At 45.4% G+C, this 25,640-nt stretch overlaps 1 protein-coding gene across 2 annotated transcripts in view; it reads right to left on the reverse strand.

The window, feature by feature from the left end:
- The window catches only part of CDH11 (cadherin 11), a 145,113-nt gene that overhangs the window by 72,499 nt on the left and 46,974 nt on the right, over positions 1–25,640 (reverse strand). For both annotated transcript variants that reach the window (XM_026494903.4, XM_057314134.1), the window contains one exon: positions 11,368–11,492. The gene's annotated coding sequence lies outside the window, so the exon portion shown is untranslated. The remainder of the gene's footprint in view (positions 1–11,367; positions 11,493–25,640) is intronic.

Genomic DNA, 25,640 nt, shown 5'->3' on the forward strand with positions numbered 1-25,640 from the left:
GGGTCAGGCAAGCCGGAGCAGGCCCGAAAGGCCTGTGTTACTGCACAGATGCACACGCAGGGAAGCCATTATGCAGCTGTTGGCTTCCCAAGAGTGGAGTGCTCCGGGAACGGATGCCACTCAAATCTGACTGATGGCCCACAAGGAACTGAGAGACAGGGACAGAGAGAGAGCGAGAGAATGAGGGGTAGAGAGATAGGTCTGCAAATTCTGCTCAACTCAGCAGCGTGGAGGAGCCCACGCTCCACTCCTTGGTCTAAAGCAGGCACCCCAACCGTTATATTCCTGTTAACCCACCAGGGAAACATTCAGAACTTGGATATGGGCTTAGTCCTTCACTTAAGAAATACTGACTGAACTGCGACTAGTGTGAGCAACACTGCTTGATGGTGAGGATATAGGGTGGGCACAGCAGACCACGTCTCTGAAGCGCTGGGGCTTAGAATCTTATTGAGAAAAAGGCAGCCCTCACAGATGGTGATGGCTGTTTCGAAGGATTAGACAGAATGATGAAATGTGCATGAAATGTCGGGCATGGCCACTAGTGGGGCGGAGAGGGGGGTATTTAAGCTGGGTCCTGAATGATGACAAGGGGCCAGGCTCATGACGAGACCCGGAGGGAGCGAACACAAAGTGCCAAGCCCCTGAGGCTGTAAAGGGCTGGGCCAGTTCAAGGGACAGCGATACGTGGCTGAGTGGACCAGGTGAGGGTGCAGAGGTAGGCAGCGATCATGTTAGGGGCAGCACTGATGGCACATTTAGGGCCTGCGTTTTGTTCTGATTAAGGAAAGACGAAGGGCAATGGCAATCACTGTCCAATCCCTTACTCCACTCTGCTGCAAATGAAATCTAGCCCTACATCCCCTCCACCTTTTCTTTTCAATTCCGCTTCTGATCTTGACCTTGATTCCTGCAGGCCTTCTCGTGTGCACCTCTGTCTTCCCTCTCAATACTCCTTCTGGGCACCCACTGCAGCCCTACTTCCTGTTCCGGCTCCTGCCCCTAACCTAGACCTCACTCTGGGCCCTCTGAAAGGGCCAAGCGAAAGGAGCGGGGAGTCTGATCGTGGGCAAGGAGAAGGCCATTCACACACTCTTGGAAGCAGGATTTATTCTGCAAAGCAATCAGCAGGGCTCAATGGGAAACTTCTCTTGCCCTCCACCTAAGTGCAGGGGCAGCCAGAATGCTCTGGCAGAAGCACGATTTAAGTGCAGAAACAGGATTAAAATCCGTCTTCAGAGTAGAAGTAATTTAAGTTCCATGTCACGAGAGGTCCTTTTCTGTCTTGCTTCCCACAGTACCTTGGTGCGGAGCACAGTGCTAAGCATCCGATGAATACACATTCAGCAAAAACAATGAAGGTACAAATGAATCTGGTGTATTCATGCAGACACAAGAGGCCTTGCTGCAAAATATTCCATAGAGTTTCTGCCAGGTTAAGTTCGCTGAGATGGAGTTTCACATGGGGATGCTTATTACGGGCTGCCCTTGAGAATAGTGTGAGGGAAGGGTAGCAGGAGTGGACAGAGGGAGAAGGTGAGATGTGAGGGGAGGGGCCTGACCACAGCCTCAGGTAACCCTGTGTGGTGCTCTGGGCAAGGATGGCCCTTTGCAATGATCTCGAGGAGAGCCGAGATGGCCGAACCCCTACTGATCCCGTCATCAGATGTGGGCTACCCCCGTAGGGGCCACGATCATGGCTGAAGCGGCCACCTGAGGCAAGTCCGGAAGGGGCTGAGAGCTGCGGGCTCTCTGCCAAAAGCAGACCCGCTAGCTGGGACCGCCAGTCCTCCAGTGAAGAGAAGACAGGGAAGTGCCCAGCAGCGTGGAGTTCAGCAATTCTACCTACTGAGATCTACTGTTCTTACAGGTCCTGGTATGGAAAAGGAAGGGGTGGCAGTTTGGATTGGTTGATGTGTAGTGTGATAGAGCAACGGCAGGAGTCCTAGGGGCAAAAGGGACTTAGCATCATGCTCCCACCATATACTGTGTGTGACCCTGAGCAGGGGACAACTCTGTTTCTTAGACTCTGCTTAACCTCTCTGAGCCTCGGTTTATTCTTCCAGAGAATGAGATGGAGAATGTCCATGCACAGGGATCAAAGTGGGTGATGCACAAGGAAGGGCTGTACCGATAGTGGGAAGGGAAGACACTGTCCCTCATGCAAATGGACTTGGGACAGTAGGCACGGCCTTATCTGGGAATGCCAGCCAAAACTCTCAGCAGCAGAGGGCCCAGGAAGATGGAGACCTTGTCTCCTTCCTATGAAAACCTGTTCAACGAGCATGCACACATACCCCGCCCGCTGTGATAGAAGACCCACCATTACACATCCAATTTCCTTCCTCAGAGATCCCGCAGACTTATAGACAAATAAATACCAATGAGGTCACAAAAGAATGCCACACTGACTTCTTTAGGCACCGTGGCCTGGCCCATGATACTTCAGGGACTACAGGAATGTTTTTGTGCCTGTTTGTTTTTTTAATTGAGATATAATTGGCATATAACATTGTATTAGTTTCAGGTGTACAATATAATGATTGATATTTTTATATATTGTAAAATGATCACCACAATAAATCTGGTTAACATTTGTCACCACACATAGCTATATTTTTTCTTGTGATGAGAACTTTTAAGATCTGCTTTCTTAGCAACTTTCAAATATGCAGAACAGTTTTTTACTATTTAACTATTAATTATTAACTATAGTCACCATGCTGTATGTTACAGACCCAGGACTTACTTATTTTTATAATGGGAACTTTGTACCTTTGGATCACCTTCACCTATTTTGTCCACCCCCCACTCCCTGCCTCTGGCAACCATCAGTCTGTTCTTTGTACCTGTGAATTCGGTTTTACTTATTTTTTTCCCCCTAAGAGTCTACATATAAGTGAGATCATACAGCATTTGTCTGTCTTCTCTGACGTATTTCTCTTATCATAATGCCCTCAAGGTCCATCCATGTTGGTGCAAATGGCAAGATTTCCTTATTTTTTATGGCTGAGTAATATTCCATTGTGAGTGTGCGTCTGTGTGTGTATACACAATACACTGTCTTTATGCACTCATCTGTCTATGGACATACGGACTGCTTCCATGTCCTGGCTATTATAAATAATGCTGCAATGAACAGGGGGGTGCATATATCTTTTTAAGTTAGCATTTTTGTCCCCTTTGGGTAAATGCCCAGGAGTGGAATTACTGGATTGTAGGGTAGTTCTATTTTTAATTTTTTGAGGGACCACCATACTGTTTTCCACAGTGGCTACACCCATTTACATTCCCACCAAGGGAGCACAGGGTTCCCTTTTCTCCACATCCTCACATAGCAATGTTGTAATTTCTTTTAAAGTCAGAAGGGAAATTAATTGGCCTTTTAGGGTAAAAGATTATATTCATCTTTATACCAAAGCAATCATAAAATATATTTATTTTTTTATGGTAAATGGAGCTCTCGAAGGTGAAGGTGCCTGGGGCCCATGGAAGGCATGTTGAGACCCCCAAGGAGTCAAGGCACTCGGGGGAAAGCAGTGACAAGCTGTCTCATGGGGCCAGGGAACCCTATCTGGAGGACAGGAGCCTTCTCTGCACATCCAGAGAAATAGGGACAGAGAAGGAAAACTCATGCAAGGGAATCTGGAGGAAAGCATCCCAGCGAGTCCCAGGGCTGCCAGCAATGAGCTATGGATAGAGTAAATGGGGGATGACACAGGGGCTTCAGGAGATGACCGGGAGTGGAGGCTGGACACTGGCAGTCTTACAAGCAAAGCACCCTATAATTTATCCTGCAAGGGACTACGGTCTTCTGAAGCTTAAGGTTTTAGACTTAAGCAACTTGATACAATTTGGATTTTGGAGAAATCCTGCAGCAGCTTGGAGGAGAAGCGCTGGGGAAGCGGGCGCAGAGCTGGACGAGCTCCCAGGAGCCAGAGCGCCAGCCACCCGGGCCGGCCCCGTGTGAGTACAGGCTGCTTGCTGCCTTTGCGGGTCCCGCTCCAACCCTTGACGAGAGTGAAACCACAGGAGCGATAAAGGCTTTTTCTTTCTTTGCCCAGAGTCTGATGTAAACGGGTTAGGGGCAATGAATAACAATTCTCCTGGGTCCATTTTTCAAGTGGAGATTCTGAAGTGAACCTGGGGAGTGTTGAGAGGCCCAAACAGTACCTGTTATGGACAGGAACACAGTACTTGGGGAAACTTACGAGAGAATCATTTAGAAAGGCACCTTCTCACCTAGCCCTTCCTTGCAAGTCTATGGCCGAGTTTTTTACAATTCATTTTCTTAAAAAAATGTATAAGAACTGTTGCTGTGGCAACCTAACAGCATTTGGAATGGTGCTTAGATTCTAAAACTCAGAGCCTCTTGAAAAGATGAACTCACTGGCCCCTCCACCATTTTTCTAAAGCTTCCAAATAGAGGCATCTGCCAGGTGTCAGGCTGCAGCCTTCTAGATCCTCAGCAGACACCATTAATTGGTGGCAGATTTTAGTATGGCTTGTTACCTTTCCTCCTCTGCTCTCTCAAGCTTCCTTGAGCTCCGAGTCCCCCACAGGGCACAGGGTAATTTGCCTCCGGGGGAAATGGTGATTCTCTGGCTTAGGAATCACATGAGGCCAGGGAGGGCTGACAGGCAATGGCCTGATTTTTGTCCTGGAACAGTGGGAGCAGCTGAACCTTCCTGACAGAACATAAGGAAACAGGTAGAGGGAGCTCAGGGGACACCCCCTCACTGGCATATGAGTTCCATGAAAATAGGAACAACAATGGTCTTATTCACAGGTGCACATGTTGGCATTAGGGCAAAGCAAACAGTCAATAGATACGTGTTTAGTGTATGACTGAATGGGTGGATGGCCAGGAAGTCTTTCCTCAGAGATTCTACCCCATCACTCTCAGGTTCGCCTGCTTCCTTCAGCTGAGCTATGTCTGTATGTCTGCCACCCCACAGATCACCATCACACAGTCTGCAAAGAGCATGCACAGGTCTTGATACAAAGCATGAAAGAGTGCCGTGAAGGCTTTCAGTAATTATTTGATGAGTGAATGAATGAATACCTGAAAACTATCCCCCTAGGCCCAGAGCCCTTGACTGCAAAACCATCTCGCACTGTCTTCTTGGGTTACTTCCTGCCTGTCACAGTATTCAAAGTTCCTCTCACATAGAATACAAACTGTCCCTTGCCATGTAATGCACAGAGGAAGCACAGAGATAACTTGAGCAGTGCTCAGGGGCTTTGATCTTTGAAAGGAGAGAATCCTACACCAGGCTTGGAGGTTACCATGTTGAAGCTGACAGAACAGAACAGAAGAGTCACTATCTAAATGGCCGGTTGTCGGAAACGAAGTGATCAGATTTTAATGGGGCTGTGTGTCCCCACCCTCGACTCTGGGCCCAGAAGACAAGTGCAGAGAACTTGCTCACCTGCCCGAGAGACACTCACCTCTTGCTGAGGGAGCACTTGACAAGACAGGGCAAAACCTTTCCCAGGAGTAGGATTACTGGATCCAAAGCTGAACACAAGGTGGGTATCAAGTGGCCCAAAGAAGGGCCCTTCCTGACATCTCCATCCTGGAGGGGGATTTGCCGCTCATGGCATCTCAGAGCAACTGACATGGAGCGGGACGTGTTCTAGATTTCAGGTTGTACCTGGGGTGTCTCAGGAAGTAAGGGCTCTGGAGAGGAAGCTCACACAGGTCTCTGGGTAACTGACATTCAAGCTATACCTTAATTAGGGATTAGATCTGTACAGTCCTTGCACGGAACATAACAAAATGATAAAAAAAAAAAAAAGTCAGTGATTTCAGATGAAGGGTTTATAAGAATTCATTGCATTATTTTTGCAACTTTCTGCGGGTTTGTAATTTTTTTAATTTTAAAAAAGTTTAAAATCTAAGGAGAGCAAGTAAAACAAATAAGGGGGAAAACAATAAAATTTTCTTTTTCTAGAACAGTGTGCATAACAGTGTCTATAGTTAGATACCCTCTACATCTACAGGTGTGGAGAGGGTGACTCCGTGGATGTGTGGGGTTGTAACCATCCAGAAAATCTCTGGACAGGCACATAGGAATCCAAAAACAGTAGCTGCCCCAGCGAAAGAAATTCATGGATGAGCTAATAGGCACTGAAGAAGACTGAATTCTCGGCAGACCTTCTATCACCTTTTGAATTTCAGACCATCTTCATCTATTTAACTGTCTTTTCTACTTAAGACATTAATAAAGAAGAAAACAAACAAACCACCTGGTCACGACAAACACTGGCTCAAGAACTTCTATACTGCTCTCTCTGTTGCTCTCCCGAACTTCTGTATTGCAAAATCCTTCCTGATCTTTTCCTGGTAAACTCCTACTCATGCTCCATGTCTAAACCCAAAGGTCACCTCCCGACTGACACTTCTCCTGATTTCCTCCATCAGAGTCAGCCCCTCGGTGCTCCCATGGAAGCCGAGACCTGTCTAGAAGGAGCTATGCACCACGGTCGTTTGTCGGCCAGCTGGGCTCCATCACAAGAAGGGAGGGTCTTCAAAGGCATGACTTTAGTTTCACTGTTGTATCCCCAGAGGCATGTGCATTTGACCCACTGTTTTATTTCCAGTACCTAGTGCAATGGCTAAAACAAGAACAGTTCTCAAGCGACGGCTGTAAGTGAACAGTTCCAGGGTTCTCTTTGCCTCTCCCGACGTGCTACCTCTCACTCAGTGCACACGTTCAGCTGAATACTAACGCATTAGCCGGAAGCCGCTAGGTCTCCTTTGTAACCCAAGTGGAGATGGAGCACACGGCCATACCAAAAGAATGATAACGTAAGTGCCCTCCAGCTTCGCTAAGACTGGAAGGCAAGCTACAAAGAACTGGAGGAGTCGGTGCTCAGGAGGAGAGACCCTGGCTCTACACATTGTTAATCATGTGTCCCTCAGCAAGTTGATTTTAACCTCTCTGAACCTCAGGGTCCTCATCTATAAAAGAATCATGATGACTGCGCATACCACCCAAAGTTCTGGTGATGTCCAACGAGATCATGGATGTGAAGCACGTAGGCCGGTGCCTGCTCATGGACTTGCTCGTTAAGTATCAGCTCTCACTGTTATTATCAGAAGCGGCCTCTGCATTTTGTTCATCATTAGTTAAAGAAAGCAAGATTACAGAACCACAACTGTGGTTGAAGTGTTTCCCTTCGGTATTGATTCAGGCAAGGGTAGGGCACTCGTGCTGCCTGGCACATGAGAGCGTCCTGTAATTCTTAGTTGACTGCAGGACTGACAGTCACATCGTACACACCGAAGATCTGCAAAGGAGTCAGCGAGCGGACTGACGGTCTGTTTTTTTATGCAAGTGACACCAGCTATAGACTGATACTTGGCCTCTTTCTCCACAGTGGCCTACATCCTGAAATAGGAAATGTGCCTTCACAGACAGACCCAGCAGGCACAGGGGTTTGGAAGGCAGGCTGCCAACATTTCAAACTGTCAGGGACAAAGCAGAGCCTGGTGGCTACTTCAGCACAGGTGAGCTGCCCCCCCAAGTGGCTTTTTGGGATTGATTTTTATGCAAATGAAAGATAATTGGGTGACCTGTGACCACTAGCCCCTGCTGATGATCACTCAGGAGGATCTCGATGTGTGGAAGCTTTTCATGAACATAAGTGCAAATACTTTTCACTTCAAGACATTCCTCTCTGTGCCCCAGTGCCCTACTATGAAAGCCCAGCGAGGTAGCAGGGCTGAGAAGGCCTATCCTGTGGCTAACCCAGATAATTCCTCCCCTGCGCTGAGGACGGAGCCAAGTGAAACATGTGCCAGGGATGAAGCTCAAGTGGGTCTCCCTGGAGGTCAGCCCGAGAGCTGATCGTGCAAGCGCAAACCACTTCCCTGCCGTTTGTTAAAAGCCTTTCTCTTTCTTTACCCCTCTCTCTACCCCATCACTCTCTTTTTCTTTCCTGCTTGGATTTTGAGCACTTTATACAGAGCAACTTGACTGTCAGCTCCTCGAGGAAAAGTGAAGTGCCCCTTTGACTCTGGCTCTGGGCATAGCACGCCACAGGTACCTTCTAGAAACACTGCCCTTGGGCTGCCTGGTTAAGAATCTGCCTTGGCTCGGGTCATGACCCCAGGGCCCTGGGATCCAGCCCCATGTCAGGCTTTCTGCTCAGTGAGGAGCCTGCTTCTCCCTCTCCCTTTGCTGCTCTCCCTGCTTGTGCTCTCTTTCTCTCTCATAATCTCTCTCTGTCAAATAAATACATAAAATCTTAAAAAAAAAAAAAAGGAAAAGAAGAAAGAAAGAAAGAAAGAGAAAGAAAGAAAGAAAGAAAGAAAAAGAAAGAAGAAAGAAAGAAAGAAAGAAAGAAAGAAAGAAAGAAAGAAAGAACTGCTATTGTGAACTGACAGGATCAAAAATCCGAGCCTAGAGCCTAAGCTATTGGTTAATTTTGTTTTTGTCTTCCAAAACCTTACCGTATAATCATGAACAAGTCTTTGCTTTCTTCAAAAAAATCCTCTCTGTAAAACAAGAATCTTTGCCTGGGAGATCAAACGGCCATTCTGTCTGTACCATGGTGTGTGTGTGTGTGTGTGTGTGTGTGTGTGTGGTGTGTTTTCAAGGGTGTTACAAGCACTAGAATAGTTTACCTTCTTCTCCTTGCAAAAAGCTAAGCAGAACTCTTCTAAATAGGCGTTCTTAATTTCTAAGTAGAAAAAAAATAGAGCAGGTTTCCTAGCAGATAAATTAAATTCAAGTACTTTCTATTTAACTTCTGACTCTGCTTCGTTGATACCTCATTCTAATTGTCCCTATTATCTAGAAGAATAGGAAATGTCAGTCGCATGTTCTATGGAAGAATTCACAGGGTCGATGAAACGAAGAGACCCATTCGGCTTGGCAGAAACGAAATGATCATCACTCACAGAGGTGTCTACAGGAGGGGTGCGTCTCACCTGCTGAGCCAGGCTTCAGCAAATGAGGGCAAGATATGCTACTTTGAGGGGAGCCAGTCATACACTGCAGCTCTTAGGGGTGCCTCTGCAGGGACGTGCTGCTCTTGAACAGAGCGCTTTCATTCATTGGTTTATTGCCATAACAAACATGGACCAGAACATGGGAGAAAGAGCTTGGGGAGCTCCCCAAATTGAAGTTTTGTCCTCAAACAGATTCACATTCACATATGAGTGTACAACACCTGGAAAATAACCAAAGATTCATAAGTCTAGTCACAGGGGACGACCATCTATGTCACAAAAGCTCACGTGGGATGCAGGAAAGAAGTCCCACCTCATGGGCAGGAACTGGTTTGTTGGTTTGTTTGTTGGTTGGTTGGTCCATAACAGAGCAGATTCATTCGGGGTAAGAGAAAAGAGGGGAGTGGTAAAATCCATTAGCTCTAGCTAAAATCAGATTTCTCAAAGATAAAAATTTCCAAGGATAAAAATTATGCCAATATGGCCAAAGGCGAGTTACTTATCTTTTCCAAGACTCGGTTTTCTCATTTAGCAAATCTTGGACATTTATAGTACCCACCACATTAGGATTTTGCAAGGATTGTGGGAGGCGATGTCTTTAAATATCTTATTTGCCTGACGTGTACTAAGCACTCGATACCCGTTAGCTGCCATTATTATGACTTTTCTCTGCTGTAACATTAGTTCCCTTTCCTCATATTCTATTCAAAATACACTTAAAGTCTCTATTCATATGTTTGATAAATATTTATTGAGAATCTACTTTGGGCCAGATACAGCAGTTGCAAGTAGGAACACAGTGCTCCCCAAATAAGTCCTGCCCTCAAGAACCTCCAGGTCTAGCCGGGAAGATAGGTAATTAAATAGACAATTACAGCCCACTGTTGAAATCACAGTAAATGGTGTAATCTCTGCTCAGGTGTTGTCTAGGAGACACCCATAGCTCCGTCTTCAGTGATTGGAGAGAAGTCCTTATGGATAGTGAGGTCCAAGCTAAGATATAAAGTGAGCAAGAGTTGGCTTGTGAAGAGAGAGAGAGAGATCATGGGGCTTTGGGGAAGTGACAGGTGTGCCCTCCAGTAGATCCCACAGTGGCTGTGTCTAGTAAGGGCTGGGTGTGCAGACAGAATGGCTGAGAGATGAGTCTAGACAGCAAAACAGTAGCCCTATCCCTGAAGGGGTCCTGGACACTTATTACGGAATCAGATCTCTGACACTGAAAAGATTAAGTAGGAAAGTAACATAATACCTGGACGTAGGGACATTGTTTAGTATTTGTATGGAAGATGTATCATGCTGGAGATGAAGTAACCCCAAAGGCACAATGACCTGTGAGGCGGCAACTGCAGTAACTCCAGAGAAAGAGGACCCGGCTTATGTTTGGGGATGGCAGTGGGGAGAGAGAGAAATAAAAAAATATTTCAGAGATAATCAGAGTAGCACCAGTAGGAATCAGCAGGGATAAACTGCTATCGGAGGTAAGGGATTGAGAGGCATATGGTCCCCCTCCCATGTTTCTGATCTGGGTTTTTGATGCTGCCCTGAAACACGACACATAGGACAAAGTGAAGGTTGAGAGGAGAAAACCATGACTTGATTTAGCCTCTGCATTTAAGGCACCTGGGGGACTACCACATGGAGATGAGCCATAGGCATATGGATAGATGGATCTAGAACCCTAAAATGTAGGGAGTCATGCTAATAGAATCAATTCTTACATTTCTATCTGGATATTTGGATGTCCTATAAAAATAGCTTTAGCTTCCACTGAGAAGATAGAAGAGATAAATGGATTCATAAAATCCTAAAACTTAAGAACTGTTAATGACCCTAGGTCCAACTACCCTGTGGCCCAGGAAGGAGCTCATTAATCTAAGGGCATAGGGACAGTGAATGGTAGAGCTGGGCCTGGGAGCTGAAATCAGCCTTTTGGCTTGTGATCTTGTGCCCTGCCTTTTGAGGTCTAAAAGGTTCAGCCTCTTGGCTGTGGGATATAAGCCACCTTGTTCATATTTATAGAATTCTCTTCAAAAGAAGAAAAGGAGGAAAAAGCAACATGGCAATTGTCTTAGTCTGCCCAGCTGAGTCTTTGCTAAAGAATCCCTTTTAGTTCCTTCTGTCTCTGAATCTTCTATAATCATGCCTCCCCCACAAAAAAACCAAATAACCACCACAACAAAAACGATCATCCTTGTACTAATACATAACAGGTGTTCGATAAAGAAAACCCAAGTACAACAGTGAATAAACATATTCCTCAAAGCCTAAGTAAGTAGGCCAACTTCCCTCTCAGATTCTGCTTTCGATTTGGTGCACGTTCAAACAAAGGCAGGTTGGAGGAAGGGGCCTGCTGGGTGTCACTCCCATCTCCACATTCATAGTACAGTAAAGTAGCTCCATCTTACCTTCTTCACCCATTGGATACTTGCTGCCAATTTCTATAACACAGTTCACCCATCTGATTGGTCGCTCAGCAAATGACAACCGGAACGCGTATCACGAGGCCACTGAGCCGAAAATACAATGATTTCTGCAAAAAGTGAAAGGATCATTATTAACCTAGAGGTGACACGAATCAATAAAATGACACACTCCTAGATACTGGGGACACACAGTTGTGTGGATAGACTTTTCCCTTAGAGGAGAAGAGTCCCAGTGTGAACAGAGAGTTGTAAACAAATATCACACTTGTGTGACAAGTGGGAAAAACTTGCCATGGGTTTAGAGCTACGAAAAGGTGGTGCGACTCACTATATGTGCCTTTGGTACTTTGACGAAAAGATAAGAGCAGCCATCCATCCAATTTCTTACTCCATGCTACAGATGTCACATACATTTGCTCCGGCACTAGCAACAAACCTGTTGGGGGGATATCAACCCTTGAAGCCAGTTTCTGAGAGAACCCACATTCTATGTGAGTCCAAAGTAGGTACCTTCCCTCCACAAGGGAGAAGCACTGTTCTGGTGCTGCCGGAGCCTCATGGAATGACAGTCTCAAGGGCAAAGAGTGACAGGGGTGGCGGCGGTGATAGGAGATGTCATCCCTACACCAGCAGAGCTGAGCACTGAGCTGACAGAGCCGCAATTCTTCATCAAGACCACATTTCTCTCTGCCCCCTCCCTCACTACAGAACACTCTGGATTTCTGTGTGGGGGCTGTGTTCTGCCTGGATTCTGGTCTGATTCATCTTCATATCTCCCAAAGTGTCTAACACATTTCCTAGCCCAGAGCAGCTGTTCAGTGTATATCTGTTCAGTGAATGAAGAGAGGAATACGGAGCGTCTGAACAGCTGTCGTCTTAAAAAACTGAAGCACTGAACCAAGGAAGGTGGTGGCTGGCGTAGCTTCAACACAATGGCATAAAGGATTTCTTCAACGTCCTTCATCTCTACAGCTTCTACCTTCTAGGATCGACCCAGCTTGCATTAGGAACTGAAACAGCTTCTAGGGTGCCTGGGTGGTGCAGTCAGTTAAGCATCCGACTCTTGGTTATGGCTCAAGTCATGATCTCAGGGTTGTGAGATCAAGCCCCATGTCAGGCTCTGTGCTCAGCATGGAGTCCGCTTGGGATTCTTTCCCCTCCCCCCACCCCCTCCTTCTGCTCCTTCCCCTGCTCGCTTTCTCTCTCTCTAAAATAAATAAAATATTTAAAAGGAAGAAATGATGCAGCTTCTTATTTGACTTTATTTATTAAGCTTCCTTTTTGTTTCCAAATACACTTTTCCTTATCTCATCTTGGTTCCGTCCAACAGCTCCTCCTCACACATGACATTTTCCCCAAACAACAGCAACAACAGCAACAAGCAAAAACCCTTCTTGGTGAAGAACTGAAATAAATTATAAGTCTCAAATGTGTCCATAGCATTTTGATTCGGTGACTGTAGAAAGAACAAGAAAATTTCCTACTGTGTGCTATTCCCAGGATGCTGAGGACAGAATAACAATGGGATTATTCCCAGATGAACATAGAGTCATAGAAAAAAGTCACAAGGACAATTCATAGAGCACATAATTGATGAAGAACATTACTTTGCCACCACATTACATATTGAGCTGGTCTCCAAAAATGCCCCCATCCCAAATGAACCATACCCCCAGATATCCATGCTCCAGGGCCCCTTCTATGTGAATCTGAGCTGTCCTTGGGTCACCAATGAAACATAGCAAAGGGACACTCTACAATTTCAGAAGCTGAGTCATAAGAAACTTTGCAGCCTGTCTTATGCTCTTGGAAAGCTTCATCTGGGAGAAGTCAGCTGTCATGTCAAATCTGAATACTCTAGACCTGCATGCTGTGAGGAAACTCCAGCTAACCATGTGGAGAAGCTGCATGGATAGAGAGAGACACCCAGCCATACCTAGCTATTCCAGCACCCAAGCTGAGGTGCCAGATGGTGAGCAAAGATGCCATCTTGGACATTCAACTCAGTCAAACCTTCATGTGACCAGCCATCTGACTACACAGCATGAGAGACCCCAAGTAAAAATCACCCGGATGACTTCACTAAACTCAACTATAAAAGGTAATAGTGATTGTTATAAACTGCTAAACTGGGGACAGTATGTTACTCAGCAGTGGATAACTAGTACACCATAAATGGAACAGACATCTGCCACAGGCCTCACCAATGCATATCACCACTCTGGTTGCCATGAACCCATCTGGGTTTCTCACCCCACTATTCAAAGGGTAAGACTCTTGACCAAGGTGTGCAGCCAGTAACACCCAAGGTGGGACCCGAGTTCAGCAATGCACACATGATAGCCTGTGCTACTCTTTGCATTCCCCAGTATTCAGTCAGTTAATAATACAGCTATATCTGTAGCCAGTGTGCTTTTAAAAGTTTACTTCTCAAATCCATAAAAACTAATTGAACTCCCACTTTGCCTCACATTGTTTACCTCCCCGCAAATTTTCCCCTGTAAAACTCCTTTCACCAAAAGCCTGCACAGACAATTAAGAGCTTTGGAAGGAAAGCAAAAATAGCTGGGTGAATTGTCTATGAATTCCGATAACTGCAAACATTCAAGAGAGAGAGGATGTAGATTCTGCGGAAAACGTTGGTATACAACTGCACCATGCTTCTTAGAAAAGAAAACAACAACATAGGAAATCTTAGCTGTTTCTGTACTTTCAGCAGAGTCGATGGGAGGAGAGTTTGTTTGGTCTGAGAGGCCTATGCTTGTATGTTGCCCATCTTCTCTTTCTGCACTGAGTTCCTGCCTAGAATGTTCATTTTCCCTCTTCTTCTCTCAAGACTCCCCAAGACCGGGAATCATGTGTTCCCTTCTGAGCCACAGAAATCCAGCCTAGCACTGTGACACTTACCCTTACCTACTCTCAGAGTGTCTTCCCTTCCTTTCCCAAGGCCTGTGTGCTATGACTGGCCCACTCCCAGTACAGGGTCACTGCCTTCTACCAGCTCCGCCCAGTGCTGTGCTCAGCCACCCGTAGCACTGAGCCTCCTAGGGGTGCAGACGCAGCATGCCATCTATGACTGCGGAGAGATCAAGAAATCAGGAAAAAAGAATTCTGTGAAGCCAAGGGTATCAAGCAGGATGGAGAAATCCTTAGCGAGCCTACAAAAAGCAAAGAGAAAAGCCAGGGAAGGATGGGGGTATGATTGTGGCAGATATCTCTTGCCAAGTGCTAAGTGTTTAGAAGGCTCAGTATATGCAAGTCCATAGGCTTCCCTTTGACCCACGAGTCAGCCTGTTGTCCCTCTCTGAGGATCTCTGCTCCAAATCAAATGCCTAAGCTTATCGATCTACATGTATGGGTCCTCTTCAAGAATGTGAATTCAGCCAGGACAAGCATGGGCTAGGATCATTGTTAAGAGTACAAGGGAACAAAAACAACAATATGTAGTTCTGGGATTGGGGGAGGGTAAGGGCTGAAAGTATATATGCATTCGATTAAAGCAGTCCCCACCTTACTGACCCCATCAACAGGACCCTGGGACACTTACTGTGTATGCGGTGCTGGTGTAGGTAAGGCCCGGGGGTGGTGGGTGAAAAGGGAAAGAGTCCTCACCGAGGGGAGCAGGGGAGCCCAAGGACACAGTGACGGCTCCATTTTACAGACGAAGAAGCCAGCTAAGTGGTAAGTGCCCAGTGCTTAGAGCAAGGAAGCAGCACGGCTGGACTGGACAACCACCAAGTCATTCCTCTCCTGCCAGATTTAGGAACCCACAAGGAGATCTACTTCCCGGGGTAAACCATGCCTACCCCTCCAGTACATCAGCCCGGAAATCTTCTACTTTTTGCTAAAACAACACAATGGGGAATTTCCAGTACTTTGGGAGGAAGCCGATTGAAACAAACTATGATTAAATAGATTACTATTAAATAAACAAATGAAATACCAGGCTTCTGAGACGGCTATGTGTTGGCAAAGAAGTCAAGCAAAGGCCATATGCTTTTCTGTTGTAATGGAAAGACCAAGTTGTTTTGCTGATGTCGCTGTGTCCTTTTCTTGCTCTGTGGGCGGGAGAAGGGGTAGCAGGCAGGCAGCTGACCCCGGGGACCCTGTAACAGGGGCTTCTTCCTACTGTACGTGTCACGTGTTCCTGACATTGCTGAAGGTATGAATACACTCAATTAATAATTATCACTGGGTGTTTCTTTTTTCCTGTTATTGCCAAAGTTCCCAAACCATATGGTGAAACATATTTTGTAAGATAGGTTTATAGATTTTGAATTTTTTTGAAAAAAAAAGGGGGGGTGAGCAGTAGGCTATTGAATGTGAGGAAACACTCGATTTAAAATCCATGCTCGGGGGCGCCTGGGTAGCGCAGTCGTTAAAGCGTCTGCCTTCGGCTCAGGGCGTGATCCCGGCGTACCGGGATCGAGTCCCACATCGGGCTCCTCCGCTATGAGCCTGCTTCTTCCTCTCCCACTCCCCCTGCTGTGTTCCCTCTCTCGCTGGCTGTCTCTCTGTTAAATAAATAAATAAAATCTTTAAAAAAAAAATAAATAAAATAAAATAAAATCCATGCTCGGCCTCTTCCTAGCAAGTTGACTTTGGGCAAGCAAGAACTCCCTGAGTCTCAGTTTCCTCGCCAGAAGATGGGGGTAATAACAACTATTTTGCAGGATGACTTTGAAGAATAAATGCACTACCCCACTCAGAGTAGACACTCAATAATCAGTAGCTGTGATTACAAAAAAGATATAGACTGTGCTTTTTCAACCGTGCATGACTTAAAATTTAGTTCTACCTTTTATTGTATATTTGCTATTCATAAAGCCCTCTGGTAGAGGTACAAGCATCTCTATAGAACTCGTATTCATGTATTTTGCATATATAATGTATAACATATACTGAGTATTAATCTGTAAGCATTTCCCACACCCGTCCTTTTCCGATGGAGAAGCTGTGTCTCAGAGAAATTCAGGGATCCCTCAAAGTTCACCGGCTTGGCTTGGACTTCTGCTCCCACTGAATGTTGAGGGCTGCCAGCTGCCTGCAGCTCGCGCCTTCCTGCAACATCTCCAAGGCCAGCTCCTCACCGCCTGCACAGGGATGACGCCCCATGTCTGACCGTAATTACAAGAAAACATCCGAAAAGACGTCCTGGGCTCCAAATGGATTTGACACAGTGGCCCTTTAAATCAAACTCTTAACACGATTATCTTGATTTCTCTTTAGCAGTTTTTCTAAGTAAGCCATGCCTTTAGAGGCACCTAATACAAAGTGACAACCCTCACCATTTTCCAAAGCGCCGATGGACGGGCGTAGAGAGAGTCCATTGTCACCATGGTAATTACCGCACAATACCTGGCGGCCAATGGACAGTCAGGAGGCTCAGGCAGTGGCTGAATCCGGCATTGTCCGGGCCCGATAAAAAGATTAGAAGCCCTGAAAAGCCGGGGAGCGGGATCTCACAGCTCTTTCGCTGGGCCCTGAAAGGACCATTGTGCTACCACCATAAATTCTGGGTTCTCCGGGCACTTGACAACTGAAGCCGGGGACAATAGAATTCTTGTGTCCAACAAAACACTCCTTGTCCAATGCCAGTCTTATCAGCCGCATTTACAAATGTCTTTCGTTGTACCCAAATAATTCCCTATTAGAAGGACTATTGGGAGCAGAACTAAATAAATATTCACAGCCTTTGTAATATCGTTGGGAAATGAATAAACAAACAGTCATCTAGCATATGAGCAAGCCTCCTGCTACTCTACATTTTATCCCTATTTCTTGCCCAAATGATGTTGGCTGTTTCGATTTCTCTCCATTAACACATCAACAGTTGTGATACTGGAAGCTTTGGTTTTATTGGCCACCTACTACATACCCCCCATATCCATCGCCTCGGTGCCTCTACATGCAATTTTCTTTTCATTAGTTTTGCCAACAGCCCTGGAGGGGGCTCGTGTTATCTGGTTCCTACCTCCTAAAAGAGAAGGGAATGCAACCTCAGAGAAGTTAAATAACTTACCCAACAAACCAACGCTAATTACTAGCAAAATAAGAATTCAAACCTAGATTTCCCCGGCTCCTAAGACTCTGCCTTCTCGCTATGCCTTGGTGGTTTCTCTGCTGAATAAAAAAGGAATAAAACATCAGAATAAGGGGAAAAATCTAAGCACATCCACTATAAAAATCACAAATATACATGGAGTCTGTTTATGTACTGTTACAGAACCTGAGAACACTTACAATAGAAGGAGAAGAAAGAGGCTTTCTTCAAGAGAGTATATTTTATTTTTGCCCTAGAATGCCAGCCGTTTTACATTTTAACCTTTTGAGGGGAGGGCGAGGTGGCAAGCAAACAAAAAGGAACACAGCCCAGCTTGAGGAAGATTTCAGGGATGTCCGTATAGTCAACTGGTAAAATTTTAGAGAGAATCGCTAGGATAAGCAAGCAGAGCACATACAATCACACACGCCCAGAACAACATTTGCCTCCTCCTGCAGTTTATTTTATTTTGCTTCTCTGTCTCCTTGTTGTGAATGAATATCTCAGCATTTGACAGTAATGCACACGGCAAAACAGAAACTCCTTTCTTGATGGAAGCACTTCCTAGAGGACAGCAATCTTTACATAAAAAAAATCTGACAATATTAAAACTCAAAATGATGCCCTGTCAGGTCAGGACGTGTGTACCCCGGGTAACACAGCTTATGCATTTCTTCCCGGTCTGCCCCCAGCTTCACCTCCCGCCCAGGTAAGGCCTGCGATTCCCCGATCCCAGCAGGCTGTGCACCTCTGTTCCTCTAAATTTCTCCCCCAGGGAGAGCGCTTTTTTATTATGTCTGCCTGCCCCTTCCAATGTTATATCCAAGGAAACGTCGAGATTCTTGAAGACAGAAAGATGAGATATAATATCTTATACTCATTTTTGTCTGGCCTGGGTCAGTACACGGCTAACCCTCTACAGAGCTCGGCTTATTGGACAAATAGATGAATGGTACTAGTTAAATGGAGAACAACCATAAAACTGTATTTTAAAAATTTTAAAACACAAAAATCTACTCTTTGTATCTACCGGATGTCAAAGTACACGTATAATTTGTAATTTTTTTTAAAGACTACAAAGATGTCCTCACTTGGCCCAAATTATGCAGCCTTGATAAAAGCAATGTTGGGCTGTTTTGGTTTGTTTTCTAAAATAGTTAACATCTATACCTAAAAATAGACTATCATTTTGCAAACAATTGACTACTAACAAGACTGGGTAACCAATAGGTGCTTCCTGACTGACTGATGGTAAAGCCATGTGTTTGTGTAAGAACTGGGTTTGAAAAATGTCGTCGATATTTCCCAAATACTCCAGATGCCAAGTGAAGCATTTAATCATCTTTGAGGATTTAAGGGCATGGTTATCGTCATGTACACACGATGCGAACTATTTCAGCTCTTCTATACCCCCAGGAGACAGGTGTTATGTAGACACAATTTAATCCAAACAGGCAAAGATGATTTCTAATGTTTACCGAGAGTTTGTCATGTACTAGGTCCTGGGCTAATATATATAATATAGTATAATATAATATAATATAATATAATATAATATAATATAATATAACAATCTTATACATCAGGTACTATGATTTTCTTTATTTCATAACTAGAAAATTGATGATAAGAACGGTGGAGTAAAGTGGCCCTCATTCACAGAGCTATAAAGCAGGGAAGCCAGGATTTGGACACAGGAGTTTAAACCAAAGCAATTCATCCAACAGCCATACTCAACTGCTCTCTGCAGACATAAATTAGGGCACTAATTTAGAGAAGTAGCCCAGTGATTTTTTTTTTTAAGTGACCAGTGACTATATCATTTTACCAGACTACTGAACTATCCAGAGAAAGAGAGAGAGAGAGAGAGAGAGAGAGAGACAGGGCAACCACTGACAAGGCACCTCCAAAAAAATGATGAGCAGTATATAACCCAAGGCCTGAGACTTTGTATTTAAACAGTTTATCAAATCTGGGGAACTTCCATACAATCAAGAAATCAACTCATTTGCAAAACACCATATTCATAGAGTCAAAGAAGTATTCTCTCTCTCTCTCTCTCTCTCTCTCTCTCTCTCACACACACACACACACACACACACAGAGCAGAGTTTTTGCTGTGGGCTGGAAGTAGTCACGGTCTGCTATTACCTCTCAAAGTAAGAAAAGCAAGCTGCACTATCCATAGCAATGTGAATGATTTATGATATAATAGGAAAATGTTCTCTCTGGGGCCATTATGCTTAGAAAGAAACAAAACAAGTTTTCTCAAAATTAAGTGGGACCATCCTTTTGCAATGTAAAATTAAGCTTAGAAAAAAAAATGCCATTTTGTTATTTACCTCTTCTGAGACACGGATTCTGAAGATACAAACTGCACACATTCATGACATTCATAAGCATCACAAAGGAAAAAGCATGTATGTTTTCTTGCCCATTGCAGATCCATTGGGCAAAGGCGCACACTAAATGCTCCCAGATAGCTTTGGAACAAGTGAGCTGCGAAATGAGGAACTGTGTCCTGGTCCTGAGGTCTGACCTAGGTGCGAGGGTCTCTGAAGGCCCACAGTGGCTGGTGACTTATAATTTTCTTCAGGCACAAATGCGAATTTGGCCACAGAGGGGCTGACACGAGCCAGCGAGCGAGTCTAGCAGGCACTCTGCATCCTCATTGCACCCCCTTAAATACAGTGGATTCATTCAGGGGCGGCCGGGGAAGGGGCCATTAAAATGTTTCAGTTATAGTTTGCTGCACTTTATTGGTGGCATAAAATTCTTCATTTGTATGCACAAATTTTGACATTCTTGACGATCTGGGGAAAATTCACACACCAATATCAAGAATTTAGCATCCCCGTAGAAAGCTCTATCTAGGCTGTTCCCCCAGAACTCACTTCCCAGCCTCATAGATGCACACGCACTCTCAGGGTTTCATTTCTTTCCTTCTTTCGTTTTCATCTTTTTAAAAAAATACTCAAATAATTACAAATAAAGTCTGCTTTTACTAATTCCATTATTAAGAACCAAGAATAAAGACAAAAATAGCATTATCAACAGCTGTGTAGAGTTGGGTCATCTTTCCAGACTGGGCTTGGGTCAATGGTGTGGAAGTGACAGGCAAATGTCCTCTTACTAGTACTCGAATCAGAGGCTTTGGGACATATTCTCTTGTAGCGTCCAAATATTAAATCTCTATCTTATGACTTCATCCAAGAAAATCAGGCTGGATTTTGAAGCAGGTTTTCTTTATGCCTTCTTGGCTTTCATATTTGTGGTTGTCTGATACTGTAAGTGTGTAAAGTTATACACACACACATACTATTCACTTGTTGGTTGCTCATCTCTGGAAATATTTAAAACACATTTCTTACCTGGCAACTTATTAAATGATTTTTGACAGCGGGTACTGGGGTGCGTTTGATGGTCCCAAGTTTCTTTTCTGTTCTGAGTCTACAGAATTCTACAATCAGGGGCGCCTGGGTAGTGCAGTCGTTAAAGCGTCTGCCTTCGGCTCAGGGCGTGATCCCGGCGTACTGGGATCGAGTCCCACATCGGGCTCCTCCGCTATGAGCCTGCTTCTTCCTCTCCCACTCCCCCTGCTGTGTTCCCTCTCTCGCTGGCTGTCTCTCTGTCACATAAATAAATAAAATCTTTAAAAAAAATAAAAAGAATTCTACAATCGGAATAATTAGTTCCCTTCCTGAAAGCATCCCACCATCCTCCTGCAGAGCTCTGACGACACCCGGGGAACACTGAGCTAGAGGAATCTCTGGGAACTACTCCCTCTCCAATAGTCTTTTATGGGCCCAACCTGGAGCCATGATAAAGACCATCTTTATGAGGACATTTCATGTGCAGAAGACCATGAGGACACCAGGTGTCTCCCTTTAGCTGCTGGGGTGAAGAGAAGCAGTGACAGCTAGGTTTCATAGTCCCTGACAAGATGGTCTGGCCATCTCGAAGAAAGCCAGAACACCCCATCCAGGGGCCAAACCAAGTTGTTACATCAGCAAGCAAACAGAGGGAGAGCCAAGCAAGGGAGTTAGACCGATGGAGGGAAGCAGAGCCTCTGCTAGGGGGTGGAATCCAGGTCCAGCAGGCCCGTTCCCATTTGGGAACCAGTTCCATGACTTAGGACTCTTACCTATAAAATGGACATTCTTTGGACACACGAGAAAATGCACACAAATCATGCTATTGTTTCTAGCACAAATTTGCTGTTCACTGAATATTATTAGTCAGCATCACCATAACCAAAAATGTACCAGTTTTCTGCTATAAGGATTCGATATAAAGAAATATTAAAGAAATGAGCGCAATGCCTGACAAGATAGGAGCCCCACAAATTACTATGATTATTTTTGGCATTAAATGACGATGAGTCAGGATGTAGGCAATTCTCTTTCGACTGGGATCTCAACAAAGAGAAAGTCTCCGTTTGTAGGAATTCCCAAACAAACCTCTCTATAGAAAAGGTAGTCTCAGGTTCAGAAAAGATTCAATTATATTGTTTCTTTTAATTATATCAATTTTGGGGCTCCTCTCCATTTATCGCAAGAGGTACTAGTTTACCATCAATGATAATGATATAATTTTCTTCAAAAATATTTAAAAACACTGAATGAGTCAAAAGCAAATATTAAGTAAATAACTGTGGGGGTGGTTCCCCAATATTTTGAAGACAACCATGAATGACTTAATGATTATTTTACAGATGGAGAGACCGAGGCCCTGAGGGGGCAGTGCGTGACGAGGAGAGCCCACGAGGACCCTGCCTCCGGCTGCCCACGTCTCTGCAGCATTCTCACCCCTACCTCATGCCGGGTCAGGTGTGTTCAAGACCATGAGGAGTGACTATGGTCCTCTTCCAAGGGCAGTAGTGAAATTCGAAGGAAGTGACAAATGTCAGTCGAGACCTGATGACAGAGGCTGGAGCAGAGTCTAGTAGCTCTCCAGGAATCCAGGTCTTTGTGGAGAAGAAACGAGGTTGAACACTCACAGGGCACAGAATCCACCTCTGTACCTCTCCCTATAATTCACGGCACTCATTTTACAAACACCCGGTTTTATCCCACTGGAAGGTTAAGGCTGCCTGCAAAGATGTATGCCCTAGACAAACATACAGCACTGCTTTACCTAATACAAGGGAGAAATGGGAAAGGATGGCACAAGATAGCAATGTGAATGAAGGTTCCTAAACAAAGCTCAGGCAGAGAAGTCATATACCTGTCAAGGCTGTGTCACACATAGGGACAAGGATGCACAACCAGACACAGGAACTCAGAGCCCATGAAGACAGAGTGGTCTTCAGTTCCATCACAGCCATTCCAGACACTGATGCCAGACAGTTCTTTATCCCATTGTTCCCACCCAGAAGACCCGACCCTGCCTTAGGCAGGGAGTAGCATCCTTAGTGAACATAACTGAGCTAGAATATTTGGCAGCTTACAGCAGCACCAGCACAGCGAGGACCCTTGGAGACTCCAGCAGGTGAGAGAAGGAGGTGGGGGAGGGTGCAGGCAGCATCCTTCTCCCAGGAGGACGTGAGAGCCAGCCCATCCTTCGCACACTGCTCCGGGCTTGCTCTAGACCATGGATCTGCTAGGCCCGCTCCAGGTTTCAAAACACTGAAGGGCTCCTGGGTCTGGCCTCCTCTGTTTTTAACAATGACCGAGCCTTGCTTTGTGCTGGGTCTTGAGCTCAAATGGTCACATCCCTCACCTCTATTTGAAAGTGGAGAAACCTGAGACACAGAGGACGGGTAATATACCCCAGGCACCCCGCTTGTCAGGGTGCAAACCCAGGTACCCCCAACTGCACTCTGACTTCTGTCCCTCATCATCACCTGCCTTTCCCCCAGGGCAGGCCCTTCAGTAGGGAGCCAGCAGGCCTTCAGCCTCACCCGGGGCAGCCCCTTCCCGGAAATGACCACTTTTGCTCAACTTACCACACTTGCCCCACTCTTCCTAACTTTCGCTCCTACTTTTACCTTTGCACAAAATACATGTTCTCCTTCTCTTCTTCATAAATGTTCCTTGTCCTTTAAGGCCCTGGCCAAGTTATTTCCTCCTGATAACACAGCTTCCTTCTCCAACATCTCACACACACAAACATACTCTCTCTCGCTCTCTCTCAACTCACCATGGCATCATCTCTATCAACCACTCATCCTGTCAACCAGTATTTCTTGCACATCTGCTATGTGCCAGATACTGGTCAAGACACTAGAATAGCAGACAGACAGGTTGCTTTTCTTGCAGAGCGATCATCCAGTGGTAGAGTTAGAACATGAACAGAAAAGTAAACGGTCAACAATTAGGACACAGGAAATGTAAATGGTTAATAAAACAGAGACTGGATCATGCCTTTTTCCTCAGTCAGCACACGCAGGCCTGGCTGAGCGCGGACGCTCGGTGTTTGATAGGATGACAGGCAACACCTACAGCTTGCGGTCTTGATCAGTCACTCAGGCCTCAAGGCCTCAGACACCCTGTTATTCTAGGGAATCACTTTCCCAGCCACTAGTCAGCACCCCAATCCCTGTGAGCAGGTGAAAAGCAGAAACTTTGGCTTCACATTGGTTACAGCTCCTGCCATACCTACTGCGTAATTGTCTGACTTTACTGCAAGCCATAACCACAGAGACCCAGACTTGAAGTTTGAGGGACGTCACAAATCAGAAGACTGAGTTTTTCCGGGTACCCCAGAGGCTACAGCAGGGGCTGTGGTAGGTGAGGACAGTATGGGGAGGTTCTGGGATCCCCACCTTCTTCCTATTTTCTTCTGTTCACTCCACAGCTATGTTTTATCCACTGTATACATATTAGGGTTTGGAGTCGGATTTTATTTATAAAAATCTGAATGAAATCCATGGAATCAAGAGGGGAAAAAAATAGAACTAGTGGGTCTAGGAGTTAAACGGCTCCTTTAAATTCTTAAAGAACCTCATTGTGAACAGATGCGCACATTAAGGTATGGACAGATGTATACAAACTACAGACAGACAGCTAGACAGTGACAGAACACACAGGTGAAGTGAAGGGATTACATATGAGGGGTGGGGTACAAGAGCATGGAAAGAGGAGGATAGTAGATTCGTCGTGGGATATGCCGTCAAGGGGGGCAGAGGTCTTCCCAGCCCCACTGATCTCTCCCTGGAACTCTGTCTTCTTGGAGATCCGACCCTTCATTCATTTATTCTTCCTCTCACTTAGTCAGTTGTGACATGTAGAGTATTTCTAAGTGTCAGTCTCTTTGCAGAGAGAAATGTATGGAATTGGGGGCCACGTTAAGGTAAAATAGAGAAAGGGAGGGAGGGAGGGAGAAGGAAGGAAGGAAGGAAGGAAGGAAGGAAGGAAGGAAGGAAGGAAGGAAGGTGTAAAGGAAGGAAGAGAGGGAGGGAGAGAGGGAGGAAGGGAGGGAGGAAGTGAGGAGGGAGGGAGAAGGAGGGAGGAAAGGAGGGAAGGAAGGAGGATGATATAAGTGCAAGGTAAAGCAACCAGGTGAGCAGGAGATCCAGAAACGTCCTGTCTCCGCTGTCCTCCCCAGCACACGGGGTCTGGGAGCTGACCTAAAGCGAATGCAGAGTTACAAAGGAGGTAGGTGGGTGAGGAGAATGAAGAGAGCTCCCCAAATAAGATGTGACTAAAGAGCAGGCAAGGAGAGATGACAGCACAGTTGGATCTATGAGACTGTCTATTTTTAGTGGCCTCAAGAAGATTCTCTCCAGTGACCTTGCCAAATTATGATGCAAGCGGAGTTAATGAAAGCTCGCTCAGCCTCCTCTTCCAAGTCGGCCCATTACTAGCACCTTTCTGCCGACGCCACCCCTAAAACACGGTGACCTCATTAAAGGACTAATCCTAACAGGTTTGACCTGTGCGTGAGCGCACGGATTCACTTCAACAGTTTCCTGCCTCTGCTGTTGTTTTTTCCAGTAGAAACTTAAAATACCAGGTTCGCTTTCCTTCAGCCGTCACATTTGTACTGTTTCTGTTGCCCTGCCGGCCGGCTCAACAACACCCAGTTTCAGAAACGAGGAAAACGCTCCTTGCAATTAGGGAAGATGATTGCTTTTGTAAGTCATCCTAATTATTTAAATTATAAAAAAAAAAAGAAAAGCAAACAAAAAATTATGATATTGATTGATTCCAGGTTTCTCTATGTGCGTATCTCAAGTGTTCTTTTTTTCATTAGGGCAGTAGGGTGCGAG

This window comes from Ursus arctos, unplaced genomic scaffold (assembly GCF_023065955.2).
Source record: "Ursus arctos isolate Adak ecotype North America unplaced genomic scaffold, UrsArc2.0 scaffold_19, whole genome shotgun sequence".
In the NCBI taxonomy this organism is placed as follows: Eukaryota; Metazoa; Chordata; class Mammalia; order Carnivora; family Ursidae; genus Ursus; species Ursus arctos.